This window comes from Oryctolagus cuniculus, chromosome 10 (assembly GCF_964237555.1).
Source record: "Oryctolagus cuniculus chromosome 10, mOryCun1.1, whole genome shotgun sequence".
NCBI lineage: Eukaryota > Metazoa > Chordata > Mammalia > Lagomorpha > Leporidae > Oryctolagus > Oryctolagus cuniculus.
In genome coordinates, this window is record NC_091441.1 from 107999997 (window position 1) to 108014130 (window position 14134).

Here is a 14134-nt window from a genome sequence, read left to right on the forward strand (position 1 = left end):
AAATGGACTCTGAAAGCATGATGTGTCTTTTTAAAGCCAAGTAAATCAAAATACAGTAGAAAGAAAAGTCCCAAGCCCCCTCTTGAGCCTGTCCATTCAGGCCTGGATTCGGAGCTGGCCAAGCTGGGTAGCGATGGGGCAGGTGGCCTGGGAGAGGGTACCTGGGAGTGAGGCGGGGCCATGCCTGTTCATAGAACCTAGCACAGAGGAGGAAAAGGACGAGCCACTTCCCGGCCTCAGCTCTGCTGCTGTCCCACCTTACTAACCACATCTGGCAGGCGGACTTGGGGTGGGGGTGGGGGATCTGTCACCCTTCCAGGCTCTGCCTGCCCCAAGTAGCACTTTCTATGTGACACCTGGGGCCCTGCTTGGGGCCCCCAGAAACAGTAGAACTTAAGGAGAGTTTGCATGCACAAATGGGACAACAAAATTTACCTCTAAAGATTTTTTAAAATTAGGAAATGAAAAGTCAGAAGGAACTAAATCAGAACTGTAAGGTGGATGCCTAGTGATTTCCGATTGAAACTCTCGGGAAATTGCCCGTTTGATGAGAGGAACGGGCAGGAGCATTGTCACACGGTACGTGTAGCACGCGCCAACCAAGCCCGGCCAGGCATTTTTCATCTAACGGGCTAATTTTCTCAAAACACTCTCAGAAGCAGATGGTACCGATCTTTAGCCTTCCAGAAAGTCAACAAGTAAAATGCCTCAAGCATCAGTCGGGGGGGGGTGGGGGGTTGGCGTGACTGTCATTGTGGGACAGGTAGGTTAAGTTGTCACTTGGGACACCTGCATCCCACGCACGAGTGCCTGGATCAAGTCCTGGCAATCCCACTTCGGATCCAGCTTCCTGCTAATGCACCTGAGAGTCAGCAGATCATGGCCCAAGTACTTGAGTTTCTGCCACGACTTGGGAGTTCCAGATGGACTTTCTGGCTTCCTGACTTTGGCCTGGCCCAGCCCCAGCTGTTGTAGGAATTTGGGGAGCAAATCAACAGATGGAAGATCTGTCTGTTCCTCTCTCTCAATCACTGTCTTTCAAGTAAATAAATCTTAAAAAAAAAAAAAAAAAAAAAAACCTATTGCTGTGACCTTTGCTTTTGACCAATGGTGGGTCCACTTTTGCTTGGACAGGACCACTTCTACCTCTTGGTAGCTATTGCTTGGATTGCTCTGTCTTTAGGGAAAGTCACATTTTGCCTACTATTGCAATTCCTGGAAGAAATACTTTAGGCCCTTGATCCCACTTATTTAAAATCTCCATTGAGGGGCCAGCACTGTGGCATAGTAGGCTAAACCTTTACCTGCAGCGCCGACATCACATATGGGCTATGCTTTATGTCCCAGCAGTTCTTCCTCCAATCTAGCTCTCTGCTAATGGCCTGAGAAGGCAGTGGAAATGGCCCAAGTTTGGGCCCCTATACCCACATGAGAGACCTGAAAGAAGCTCCAGGCTCCTGGCTTCAAACTGGCCCAGCTCTGGCTGTTGTGGCCATCTGGGGAGTGCAGCAGCGAAGGGAAGACCTCTCTCTGCCTCTCCCTCTCCCTCTGTAACTCTGCCTCTCAAATAAATAAATGGACCTTTAAAAAAAGATCCCCATTGAAAGCACTGCTCTTGTCTTCAGCTAATCTGGCCACAACAGTTTTGGCACCCATCAAGCACAGAATTTGCTCCACTTTTTCAATCAATTGTTTATAAACAGAACCAACTAAGATGTCTATGGCGTTGGCTATTTATGCTGTGAACTGTGAGAACTCTTCACAGAATCAAGATTTTCCCCTTGGAAAATTTATGCGGATGGTCTACCACAGAAGGCTTTAACACTATCTTGCCCCTTCTTAAAATGAGTTATCCGTTTGTATACTGCTGATTCCTTCGGGATATCACCCCCTATAAACCTTCTGTAATGCATCAATCATTTTGCCATTCTTCTACCCAAAACTGACCATAGATTCAATGTTTTTTTTTTTTTCAATTTCAGCAGAATTCATGTTGCTATTATAAGGGCTGTTTTCAAATTGATGTCTGATGCTGCCTTCATAGTGCCTCAAACTAGATCCTGTTTAGACATGTTATCACAATTGGTATGAGTTTATTTTGGTGCAAAAAAATCTGAAATGCATGTACAGTTTCTTCCAACCATGTGTTTCCCATGAACGTTTTGAAGACTCCTTGCATGTTGACAAACCTAGCCTGTCTCATTCTGTCTCATGCTGCCACCTCTCGACCTCAGGTCCACACAGTGGACACCTCATGAATTTGGTACAGGCCCAGGCCATCTCTCTTCACAAACTCAACACCTCCAGGATCGAGCCTGATGCTCCTTTCCCCCAGTCCTTTTGCCTCCCCTTGTTCCTGTGCTCCCATCTCAGGGGCAGGGGCAATGCCACCAGCTAAACTCAGCTACCTTCACCCTCGGCCCACATCTTTAGAGCCCTGAGCCCACTGTCCTGAATGCTCTGGGAGTTATGTTCTTTTTTATAGAAAAAAAAAGGCCATGAGGCAGGCATCTGATCTGCCCACGTCCCATGCTGGAAGGCCTGAGTTCACTCCTCGTACCGGCTCCCACTTCCAGCCTCCGGCCAATGCAGACCCTGCGAGAAAACAGCTGATGACTTCAAGTAGCTGAGTCCCTGCCACCCCCGTGGGAGACCCAGATTCAGTTCTCAGCTCCCAGGCCCGGTCATTGTAGGCACCGGAGTCAATCAGCAGATGGCAGTTTTCTCTCCCTCTCCTCCCCCCAACCCCTTGTCCCAATCTCTCTTTCAAAAAAATTTTTTTCTTAATTCCACGATTTTCTACCCTAGTGGCCACCACCTAAGCCCTGGACATCATCGCTTCCCCCTGGGTCGACCTACACATTCTCCTGGCCACTTCCAGCCCCACATTGGTTTCCACTGTTTCCAGGGGGGAACCTGGCCAAGGCTCCTCCTCCATCACACACACATATACAGGTGATGGTAATCCCAGCTCCTTTCATCAGGGCCTGGAAACCTCGGGAACTCAGTCCCGACCCCCACCCCCCCACCCCCACACCATTGCCTCTCTCTGGCTTGATAAGAGCATTTGTTCAAAAAAAAAAAAAAAAAAAAAAAAACAGCAGAAATCCTTTTGTGAATCTTAAGAGACTCATAGACCGGGATAAGATTGCGGCAGCCACTTGGGGTCAAGAAATGAAGATGAAACCATTGAACGCGATCAAGACCCAGCAGGCCCAGAGAGGGATCCGTCGTGCCTGGCTCGCCGCATTTCAGCCGCCTTGCACAATTTCCGACCCTACCGCCCCTGCCTGGCGTCGGCTCCCCACCACCAGGCTCTCTGAGTCCTTCCTGCCATTTTGTTTGAAAGCCTCAATCCCGCTGCACCTCACGGGAACCCTCTGTGTCTCAACTGAGCTCGGGACTGTCCCAGTTAGCAAAGCTACGGAAGCAAACTGGCTCTTGAGCTCGTCGGTGCTTTTGGGGGGTCACTGGTGCAAGCTGCCTGGTCACCTCCCGTCCCAGGCTCTGCTCCAGGATTTCACGTCCTGGTGGCCCTCAGCCACCTCCCGCTCGCTCCCCTCGGCAGCCCTCCCAGCGCCGGCCTCCACCAGCAGGGGCGAGGGGCACCTCGGGGAGGTCGTGGAGGGGTGCTGAGGGGACAAGGCGCGTTCGCAGGCGGTTGGCGACCGTTGGGAGTGGACAGGGCACGGCTGGGGGTCGCCGACGTCACCGCGCGCGCACCGGGCGGCTCTCCCGGGACCGCTGGGACCGGGAGACTCCGGACCTGAAGGCGACCCGGAGGACTCCAGTCGCCAGCGCTCTTGCCGGTTCCGACGAGGGGTGACGGAGGTCTGCGCCGATGAGCGAGGGCCAGGGCGAGGGCGCCCGGGCGCAGCCCCTAGCCTCGGCGCCTCTGCAGGCGGCCGGAGCCGAGCCGGTGCGGTGCCTGGACGCGGCCGGCCGGCAGGGGGCGCGACTCGTCCCCCGGGGCCCCGCGGCGACCGAGGCCAGCCTGGAGGAGTGGACGCCGTTCCCGGCCGCGCTGTGGCTGTTTCCCGACCTGCTGGAGCACAGGCTGCAGTTTTAGAAGCTGGGGAGCATCGGGGCCCGGCACGCCCCCGACTTCTGGCCGCTCTGCCTCCCTCAGCGCTCAGGTCGGGCGCTCCCGGTGGCTTTGGTCCTCGCCCGGCCTTCTCCCTGAAGTCCCCAGTCCCACCCGCTATCAGGAGCTCCCCTTCTGTTTTAGGATTCGTTGCTTTTCGTCTTTTCTTTCTGCCTTGGGGCAAGGTGCTGGCCCTGTCTTTCCCTATCCACGCTCCTAGGTAAACCCTCGCACCTGGATGCTGGGCGTGGGCGTGTGATTTGCTAGGCCCAGTGGGACAGCCGCAAAAAGGGGGCGGGAGACAGCTTCATGTTGCCCCTGAAACCCGGACAACACATGAGCAAACCCTGCCTATCCCGATAAACGATGTGGTCCAGCACCCACAGAGACCCAGCTGAGAGACCATCCGGGGTCACCCAGAGCCCAACACACCTGCTGCCTGACCCCAGACTTGTAAACCCAGCCGAGATGCGCGGCACCTGGCAGAATCCCGAGCTTCCACCGTGCCGTGGGTGTGAAGTCGATGGCTGCATAGCAGGAGGTAGGGTCCACACTCAAACCTTTGTATCAGAGCCCTACTCCTTCCCGGCCTCTGTCTGTCCTGATCCTGAACACCCAGACTTGGAGGAGGCGCAGTGGGGTTTCTAAAGAAGCCTTTCCCAACACTTTCACAAGGTCCCCTGAGGCAGAATTGCCTGGGGGATCTGTAGGAAATGCTGGACCCCAGGAGTCTCAGCACTCGCTACAAGTGTGATAGGAGAATCTTCCACTTGGCGCCTCCCCCTGTCCTGGAGGATGTCTTAACAGTTTGCCTTCCTCATCCACAGCTGTTGCAGTGCCCTAACCTGCCCCAGGCCCTTGGCACCAAATGACGCTTGGCGGAACCATCAAGGTGAGGTACTAGGAACGGCCCTCTCACGTTTGACTCTGCACTCGGGGACTAAAGAGAAGGAAATCCATTGCACGGTGACTCTCTCTGCAGTGACCCTGGAATGACTTTCCTGAGGACGGGGAGGGAAACCAGGATTCGGGTTCTAAGGGGAATAAAATCAACCTCTCACCCCCGTATTCTCCCGTTTGCTGTCTGCCTTAGTGAGCTCCTGGGAGAGAAGGTAGCCTAGGGCTCCCTGCCTCTGCCTTACCCAGCGAGGGGCTGCCCAGCCAAGGCCTCCCCCCACGGGCTGTGTGCTTACAGCTGGAGCATGAGGGCGGGCCGACCTCCAGGACCTGACACAGGCGGGTGACGTGAGTTGCAGAGACCTAGATGTCCCGACCCTCAAAGCACAGCTCCTGAGGAGCATTTGTCCAGGGTAGGCTTGGCTCACAACTCAGCGTGTCCCCTTTTACTAAGAACTTTTCTGCCAGAGGCTTTGATGGACGCGTTGGGCTCTGCCGCCCCTGAGGTAGGATATGGCAGCTCCTTAAATGCACACAGTAAAATACACAGGTTTACGGGGTCAGTGCTGTGGTGCAGCAGGTTAAGGCCTCCACCTGTGATGCCAGCATCCCACATGAGCACTGGTTCGAGTCCCGGCTCTTCCACCTCTGACCCAGCTCCCTGCTCAAGTGCCTGGGGAAGCAGACTACATGAGAGACCTAGGAGTAGTTCTGGGTTCATGGAACCAGCAGATGAAAGATCTCTCTCTCTCTCTCTCTCTTTCTCTCATTATCTGCCCTTCAAATAGATAAATGCTAAATATAAAATATCCAAGTTACATATGAATGCATAACAGTAAGCAAAAAAACAGAAGTATGAGGGACTCGTTGGGATGATGGGTACAGGGTGTGGCTAACTAGGGACCACCGTTACATTGTCCTGGGTAGTCTAAGGCTGCATGTGTTCCCAAATGGAAGAAGTCTTTGCTGTCTGTTGCTTCAACCAGCTACTACCTCCTTTTTCCTTCTAATATTGAGTATCCCCCAAGGCTACTTGAGTGTGCTAAATTCTTCCATGGCTTTTTTTTTTTCCAAGCAATAACCTGAATCTTAAAGTTTCATGACATTCGAAGGCCAAGAGGAAACTGGCTCTCTGCTCAGTAATGTTTATGGGGCCATCATCCACAGACAGGAACTTGCTTAAGTTTCACTAGACAATCCCAAGTTCAAAGAGGGGAATCTGGGGGTATGGAACGTGAACTCTGAGAACCCTATTGCCGTTTTCTGGGAAGCAAGAGGAGAAAGAACGGAAGCAAGCCCTGTGTGCCTGATGCGTGCACAGTCTGTCCTCTGTCTGCACACCTCAACACACAGGCTATACCATCCTGGACGTGTGGGGATACGGACAGGAAAGGAATCTCCTTCCTTGTTCGAGATCACTGCCACTGAGGGCCAGTGGGGCTACTGGTGATTTTAATCCCGTATTGCCTGAGACTACCTCTGGTTCTTCAAGATGGAAGACCACCACATTCTGTCCAGGTGTTAGCCTCAGGGGTGCACTGACAAAAGGACAAAGGCTGCAAGTAACTTTCTCCTTCTCAGGGTCATTTCCCCTCCAAAAATGAATAGTTTTTTTTTCCGCTGTATCACCCAGCAATTATGTATTTCTCAGTTTTAAAAATGTATTTGAAAGTGCAACAGAGAGAGGGAAGGAGAGAGAGTAGGGGAGAAAGAGAGATCATCCATCTGCTGATGATCTCTTCAGGCCACAGCCATGAACCAGGAGCCAGGAGCCAAGAATTCCAGCTGGGTCTCCCGCTTAGGTGGCAGGTGCCCAAGGACTTGGGCCACCTTCTGCCTTCCCAGGCACACTAGCAAGGAGCTTTCCCAGAGTTTTTGGTGATTACCCACGGCTGACGTGTCTAAAAGGAGTTTCCTGACTTAGAAAATCACTTCCAATCTGTAAGCAAGTTTTAGAAACTATGAGCTGATGGTTTCACAACTGACCCTGAATCAGAGGCTGTGTGCACAGCAGGACTTCCCTGCTGGTGATCAATCCAGGAAGTTGTACGTCAATTCTACCAACACTGCCATTGCTCTAAAGTGTTCGCTGCTATTTGATTCAAGGATGCTCACGATAGCTATGCTTACAATAGCTGAAATTTTATAAAATATGAAAAACAGGAGGGGCCAGCATTGTGGCATAGCAGGTTTAAATACCACCTGCAATGCTGGCATCCCATATGAGCGCTGGTTAGAGTCCCAGCTGCTGCACTTCCAATCCAGCTCCCTGCTAATGTGCCTAGGAAGGCAGTGGAAGATGGCCCAAATGTTTGAACCCCTGTGGCACACGTAGGAGACCTGGATGGGTTCCAGGCTCCTGGCTTTGGCCTGGCCCAGCCCCAGATGTTGGCGGCCATTTGGGAAGTAAATCAGTGGATGGAGGATCGATCTCTCTGTCTCTCCCTCTCGGTAACTCTTTCAAATAAAAAGTAACTAAAAATAGGAAAACAAACTCTTTTACAGTCACTAATAGCTTATTATGTAATTAATATATCCCACAGTTATAAAAGCTATAATACCATAGAAATGCTTATTGTAAATTCATAGGGGAAAAGACAGTTGGCTATATATATTTGTATATAGTTATTTACTCTTATGTAATTACTTTGCCTACTAAGTTTATTGCAATAATATAAAGTACTGGGCATCTGTATCTTGCTTCTGACTTTAGTTAAAATGCTGGTATGAATTTCTCATTGTATCTGCTATCTCTCACTCAGTAACAAAGTCTCCTAAAGCTAAGTTGATGAAAACAACAACAGTCATTTATTTTGCTTCCAAACATGCAGAGTTTGACAGGAATGACTTGTACCTGCTCCAGTGACGTCAGCTGAGAGGACTCAAGCCAAGACTGGACAATCCACTTTCAGTACAGATCACTCCCACAGCTGCCAAGTTAGTGCTGCCTGCTGGCTGAGAGTTCAGCTAGGCCGTGCAGACCTCGTCCTCCGGGGGCGCCTGGAGGCTTCCACACTGGATGACTGCTGAGTACCAAGAGCAGCATCCCAAGTGGTCCGGAGAGAAGGGGGTGACATCTCTGCGCTCCATCCTTGGAAATCACAGCATCACTCGCTGGGGGAGTCACAGAGTTCACCTGCGTTAAAGGGAAGGAAACAGAGGTTACACCCATGGAGTCGTGACAGTGTCATGTGCAAAATGAGCATGTGGTATAAGAGGCATTCTTATTTTCTGAAGTTTGTCATTAACAAAGGAATGCCCTAACTTCCACATAGCCCCTATGCTCATTGTATATATTTTATTGGATGTTTTTATTTTGCCTATTTTACCCAGAAGTTTGACAGTTACTGATTTATGGCATGCTGGCCACCAACTAATACATCTCCAAAGAGTATAACTTACCTTTGTCTGTTGCTGGGCTCTTTACAAATGGAATCACATATTAGAAATAATCTTTTACACTTCTTTTACCCAAAGTTAGGTTTGTAAGATTCATGCAAGTCACTGTCTATTACTGTGCACTGTTAATTTTCATTGTTGGCTGGCCCTCTGTGGTATAAATACAAGACAGTAATTCAATCATAGATGGACCCTGAGCCATTTCCAGTTTGTTAATTAACATGACTGTCCACACCCCCTAGAGCAGGCATGCATGGGTCTCTTTGGTGTTTACCACCAAGAGGGATAACATAGATGTTTACGTTACTAAATAATGCCAAATATATCCACTTTAACTCCCACCAGTCAGTGTCAGAGTTCCTTTTCCAAATCCTTGGTACTATAATCTGATTTTACAAGATTTTTTCTTGCAGTGGGAAACCAGCCCGTTTACCCTCTTAACGTCACCTCAATGCATGCTGCCCTCCCAGAGTGCAAGCACAACCTCCTTCAGAGTCAGTCCCCGTCTGGGGTGAGCCTTCGGGAGTGCTCGGCTCAACATACAGCAGACACAGGAAGTTCCTGCCTTAGCAAAATTCTGGATCCTTCCACGTCTGCTTGCAGGGTGGCTAGATTTAGCTAGAGTTCTTGTCTCTCGCAGAAGTTCCCAAAGCAGCCAAGAGAGATTCAACACGTCATTCTGCATCTTTTCTACTGTTTCTCGAACGTCACAGATTTACAGATTTAGTCAACTTACGGACAACCCTCCGAAGTAATTCAGGCCCCAAAACCTGACATTTTCCCACAGTGTAACAAGAGACATGGCTTTTGACCCATGCTCAGTCTAAAGCCAAGGCTTCCGTACTTTGGAAGGGGGGAAGGTAGACACTGGCACACTGCTAGCACTCTTGGCCACAGCTTCCTTGCCGCCTCACGTTCCTTTTTCCCTATTCACTTTGTTTTTGGGAAACTTCCTCTTGTCCTAATTCTGGACCACAGAGCCGGGCTTCCCCTTGGCCTGTCTCCTCCAATTCTGCTGTCTGTCACTGTTCATTCGGAACGGTGGTTCTGTCCGGCTCAGCCTTGGCCGCTTTTGATCACACTTTTGTTTTTGATGTTTCCATGATTCTTCAGTAGCGTAACTAAGGATGTTTTTCTAAAGATTTTACTTACTTAGGGAGAGACAGAGAGAAAGGGCTTCCATCTGCTGGTTCACTCCCCAAATGGCCGAAATGGCCAGAGCTGGGCCAATCCAAAGAAGCCAGGAGCTTCTTCTGGATCTCCCAGGAAATCCACAGAGCTGGGTCTGAAGAGCAGCAGCCGGGACATGAACCAGCGCCCATATGGGATGTGGGCACTGCAGGTGGAGGCTTAGCCTACTGTGCCACAGCACCGGCCCCAGGATGGGTTTTTAAAAACTGATCTTCATGGCCGGCACCACGGCTCACTAGGCTAATCCTCCGCCTTGTGGCGCCGGCACACCGGGTTCTAGTCCTGGTCGGGGCGCCGGATTCTGTCCCGGTTGCCCCTCTTCCAGGCCAGCTCTCTGCTGTGGCCAGGGAGTGCAGTGGAGGATGGCCCAAGTCCTTGGACCCTGCACCCCATGGGAGACCAGGAGAAGCACCTGGCTCCTGCCATCGGATCAGCGCGGTGCGCCGGCCGCAGCGCGCCGGCTGCAGCGGCCATTGGAGGGTGAACCAACGGCAAAGGAAGACCTTTCTGTCTCTCTCACTGTCCACTCTGCCTGTCAAAAAAAAAAAAAAAAAAAAAAAAAAAAAAAAACAAAACTGATCTTCATGTAATTTGTGAATTCATGAGAATTCACAAAGTTATCTCTTTGATAACTGCTGTCTCGTTTGGGTTCTCCCGTGGTGGCTGGGGGTAAGACGGTGCGGAAGCATGGCACAGACACTGGGGAGTTTGCAGAAGCAAGCTAGTGGCGAGCAGCTCGCAAACTCATTTTAGTTAGTGCAGCAGCTTATATAGGGGTTCTAGCCAATCAGCTCAGAGGGCGTTTCTTTAGTTGGCCTGTAGGTGCTGGTTGCTGGGCAGAGTACTTCTGTGGCTGCTCCCTGCTGCCATTTCCTGGTCACTCGGCGCTGCCGGCGCCATCTTCTATGATGGCTTCTTTTCCCCACAGATAACACTGTTTGCCCATTCTCTCTCCTCTCCCTCTGGAATGCAATTATATTAGTAGAACCTCTAAGTTTACCTTCTCTGTATCTTTTTTTTTTTTTACCTTTTAAAAAATTTAAGTTATACAAGTTTCATGCATTTCATAAACACAGATTTAGGAACATAGTGACACTTCCTCCCCAACGCTCCCTCCCGCCCATGTTCCAACCCCTCCACCTCCTCCCTCTCACATTCCCGCTCTTAATTTTTACAAAGATCTGTTTTCAGTTATATTCTCTTTTGTATATTCTATGCACTATCCCTGTTCTTATAATTTCTTCATATATTTTTCTAGTTCCTCAAACCCACTTCCAACAGTGTCTTTTTTTCCCGAGTGTCTTAATCTGCTCATTTTTAAATTGTGACGATCACATTTTCATGTCTAAATTGCCAAGAGCATTAATAGACATGGTTTTGTAGAAACTATTTAACAGAATTATATGAAATGCTGTACAGCAGTATCAAGCCAACCTCGATAAGGGATCTTGAAGCAAATGTCAACCCAGCCCCATCATTCCTGCAGGCCTGAAAGCACGCGCAGTCTTGTGTGTGGCCATGATGGCCTGGAGGACTGCTCTCACCAGCGGAAGGCTGTGGCTTTCTTCTGCCAGGTACAATGGGCAGACAACTTCCTGCGTCAGCATTGGGCACTGGGAGGAAATGCAGGGGTCAGGAGCTGAGGAGGGGCAGAGCGCTTTCCCCTAGGGATGTGCTGATGGACACCTCTGGCAGTTCTGGGTGCGCTTGGCACCGCAAGTTTGGGCTGAGCCAGCCACCCAGAGAAGGGGGAGAGTGCTCCTTCACCATGTCTTTCAGCAAGGGCTCACAGCTGGGTAGATGTCTACCTGATTATAGTCTTCTTCCTTGTTCCCAACTCACTTCCAGAAATATCTAAAGGAGGGAAGAGATAAATGCATAGGTGGATTTCCCATGGGCTGCAATGGAGGGTTGCACTTCCCTGGAAGCACCCCATGGCCTCCGATGAATCTCGGCTCCCCAGGAGGGCGGAACCTCTTGATGAGGCTTCATTTGGTGAGACTGGACTACAGCTGCACTCTGGGGGAGTTTGTTTGCTCCTTTTAGATTCTCTACAGTTGGCTCCCTTTTCTATACCAATTCTTGCTTTAGACAAGAGGTTTCTTCCTGTTCCATCATTTTCACTTGTTTCCATGGAAAATATTACCTGCCTCTCCAATCACAATGTAACTGCCACAAGGTCACAAGTTCTGCCTTAAGTCACTGCTCTGTCCTCACTGCTTAAAATAATGCTTGGTCCTGAGTTAAGTGCTTTATGAGAAATATCTGTGGAATTCTGAATTCTGTTTTGCTTGATCTTCTTTGCAGTAGAATTGGGGAATTCTGGCTGGGACTTCTAAATGCATAGGATGTCTTGTACGTAGGTTTGATTTGCCATGGATGGAACTTAGCGACCTCAGCCCTCCTGCCTTGCAGAAGAGATATGGATTCTTCAGACCAGGTCAGAAACTCCCTGGAGATAGTGACATTTACCACTGGATGTTTGTGCTGTTCACAACGTGGGTCTTGCTTAAAAGGGCACATTACCTGTGAATGAGCTCACCAAAGGATGTATCAAATTCCTACATGATTAAAAACATTACTGAAGGACATAAACATGAGAAGGGAACAGACACAGAGGTTGCTCACGGGTTGAGAATGGTATTGCTCTCCATGATATGGTCAATGGAATCCCAAAAGGCTTGCTAATGGGACTGAACTAAGCCATCAGGAGTCGGTTTAAAAACAAAAACAATGCAGGATTGGTAACAGCCAAGATTCACCTGGAAAGCAGGGAAGTTTGCCTACCTAAAACCAAACAGATTTTATAGTTTTAGTAAGTAGGTGTGTCACTGGGCCGGGGACAGACTGAGAGCCGGGAACACAGGAAGCTCGATGTCAAACTCGAGATAGACTCTGGATTATTGAGGCAGCAGTTCTGAACAGTGAGGAAAAGTGCTAAGGATTGTGGTTTTGTATGGTTTCAGGATTGTGAAACCATAGGACATTATCTGGTTGGGGCCAGCACTGTGGTGCAGCGGGTTAACGCCCTGGCCTGAAGTGCCAGCATCCCATGTGGGTGCCGGTTCTGGTCCCGGCTGCTCCTCTTCCAATCGGCTCTCTGCTATGGCCTGGGATGGTGGTGGAGGATGGCCCAAGTCCTTGGGCCCGTGCACCTCCGTGTGGGGAGGCTCCTGGCTTCGGATCAGCGCAGCTCCCGCTGTTGCGGCCATCTGGGGAGTGAACCAGCAGATAGAGGACCTGTCTGTCTCTACCTCTCTCTAACTCTTTCAAGATTTATTTTATCTTAAAAAAAAAAAGTTTAAACCCGACAGGGAGGTAAACTTTGCACCAGAATCAAAAATGTTCAAAAAGTGGCCATGTTGGTAATGCCCCAAAATTGTAACCCACATTACCACTACAGTATGCTGATATCACAATATAGAAGGTAACATGTGCAGGCAACACTGAAGGAAAGACACGAGTCACACAGGACATGCTGATTGCATTAACAGGAAGCTTAAAAACAAACAGGGAAACTAAAACTCATGACTGGAAGGCGCCTACTTAGGCAGTAAAACACTGGAGTCAACCAAGGGGCTGAAGCAGCAGCGGCCGCCGGCAGGCTCCCTGTTCCTGGCACTTACTCCTTCCCTGCTCCTGGCACTTACTCCTTTCATAACCCGTGTCACGGCTACAAAGGCTTTAACTTGATTGTTTTCAAGAATGTGGATATGTTTACAATTTCTGAATTAAATACTAACAAAACACAATGAAGGTGATAGTGTTTTGTCATATGCCTGGAGCCAGGCTAATTGCTCTGTACAATGGTCTATTGAATCACAACAGCCTCATGGTCACCCCCTTGATGGTGGGGCTAATTTGTCTGGAGACAAGTCTCTTGCCCAGAGCCACACCCTAGGAATTGGCCAGAGCTTTCATTATCCCACACCTCCAGTTCTACTTCCAATTCCTATCTATTTCACTACATTAACACACCGTCTGAAGGGTGATGCGATGGCCCAGCCCAGTCCGCCTCTGGGAAGGGGACACTGCATCCTTACACCATCACGTGAGCCTGCAGCTTTACCACCCTAGTTCCCCAGGCAGCCTGCTCACGCGCCCCCGAACGATACTGAAGAGCCTGCTCCTGGGATCCTGTTGGCAGTCTCAGGCTGCCAGGATGTACCACCAACTATTTAAATGCTCATTAAGTCAGACAGAATCTTCAATCTTTCTCAAAATTAGTATCTACCAAATATTAGGTTCTGTGGTAGTCCAATCTCAATGGGACTTTTACTTGGGATTTCTCAGAAGACTGTGTTTATCGCCTGGAATCCTATGAAGAGCCCCCCAAGACACTCAGGAGAGAAGTGGAAACTGGTTCCTTGTGGGACTCCCAAAGTTCCGACATTTATAGGAGGAAACCACACCCACCCCACCCCAAGTTGAAAGCTATGAAGGCATTTAGTAATACAGCAAGCTGTTTCCAACAGGCTGAACAAGGAAATTATTTTCAGGAAATGCTCCGTTGTGAAAGAAGAGGTCTGGGAAAAGGTTCACTTGGGCCGGGTCAACTGCAAC

At 49.8% G+C, this 14134-nt stretch overlaps 1 non-coding gene across 1 annotated transcript; it reads left to right on the forward strand.

Moving 5' to 3' along the window:
* The first annotated feature begins 3688 nt into the window (after positions 1-3688).
* On the forward strand, positions 3689-6191 carry LOC103349189 (uncharacterized). The gene is made up of 3 exons (XR_011379600.1): positions 3689-4625; positions 4912-4976; positions 6057-6191. It is a non-coding gene; the product is annotated as an uncharacterized protein (transcript).
* Positions 6192-14134: the final 7943 nt, after the last annotated feature.